The 1,516-nt window shown below is 31.4% G+C and overlaps 1 protein-coding gene across 1 annotated transcript in view; it reads left to right on the forward strand.

The window, feature by feature from the left end:
- The window catches only part of LOC105620264 (protein dimmed-like), a 6,402-nt gene that overhangs the window by 1,853 nt on the left and 3,033 nt on the right, over window positions 1-1,516 (forward strand). The gene's annotated exons all lie outside the window — the stretch shown is intronic.

Raw genomic sequence — 1,516 nt, forward strand, 5'->3', positions numbered from 1 at the left:
TTATATATATTATTATANACGANAGTATATATATATATATATATATATATATATATATATATATGTATATATAAAATACATGATTCGTACATATTCGTATATGTAGGTAATACATATGTACATAACTCGTAAAAATAAAAACGTGTGCCAGAGATGGAATAGAGTTACGATAAGTTATTGCAGCAGAGTTATCGATATCGGATACGACCTATTAAAAGATAGAGAAACGACTTTGTTATTATGCAGCAATGTTCTCGCAAAATTTATGTATCATTGTCGCGATAGAAACGTGTCTGAAAAATTGCACCTTGTATTTCGCGTAAAACAGTATTTCGCCACTTTGCGATTGTAGGTCGATTTGTCATGCTTGCTGGCAATATTGCATGCGTTAACATAATACAAGCATGCGTTTACGAATCGAATATGCGTGGGGCTGCAAATTTTCGCTACCGACGTATCCACTCGGCGATTAATTATAATCGCATTAAGCTAATATGTTCCTAAATGAATAACGTGTCGCAACTACATGTTGTGGAAAACTTTGCATAAACTTTATATTAATTCGATATGAAAGATATCAAGTAAATAAAATAAACTGTGTCGATATATTAATCGAGGAATTTATACAAGGAAATATATTGACAATTAATATAATTTTAATTTTATGTTAATGTAATTTTGTAACTTTTTATTTTCGAAAAATATATTAATACGAGAAAAACATTCTACCTTTTTTTAGCGTATTGAAAAAAGAATCTGGGAATATTAAATGTTAAGTGAAATAATTTCAATCAAATATTCATATAACTAATAATATTAATAATGATTAAACATAATAATTACACTCTTCTAAATATTTAATAAGTATTACCAAACATAATAATATAATACCAAACTAATAACGTTTAGTAATAATTATGAAATATTTAGAAAAGTAAAATTATTTTTTATTACATTAATAGAACGTTTCATTGAAATTATTTTGCTCAACAATTGACAGCTATTAGACTCTTTTTTCAGTTAAATTTAAAATAAAGGAATCTACGGAAAATTCAAATTGCATACGAATTCCTTCAGAAACATCAGGAGGTTTGAAAAATCGAAAGTTAATTATTCCCGATAATATCATGCGTTATGCAACTCCACTGTATTGCTTAACTTCATAGACAGCCCGATCTGACTGCATTATTGTTCGTGCGTTTACGCGTCAAGGTTTGACGAAATCATAATATCATAAGAGCAATCGCATGAGCGCTCGATAGCGAGAGAAAGTAAGAGCCACGAAGAAGTCGTGTTTCGCATCCATCTCGAATCACCGGTCTCGATTCTGACAGCCGGATTGGTCCAATCTGACATGTGTCTGACGTGGCCACGAACAGCAATTCTTGGCATTGAAGAGCAAAGCAGGAAAAATGGGACACCCGATTTGATAATATTATCACCCACACGTGCTCGTGTTGATCTCTTTCTCTCTCTCTCTCTCTCTCTCTCTCTCTCTCTCTCTCTCTCTCTCTCT

This window comes from Atta cephalotes (genome assembly GCF_000143395.1).
Source record: "Atta cephalotes unplaced genomic scaffold scaffold00025, whole genome shotgun sequence".
NCBI lineage: Eukaryota > Metazoa > Arthropoda > Insecta > Hymenoptera > Formicidae > Atta > Atta cephalotes.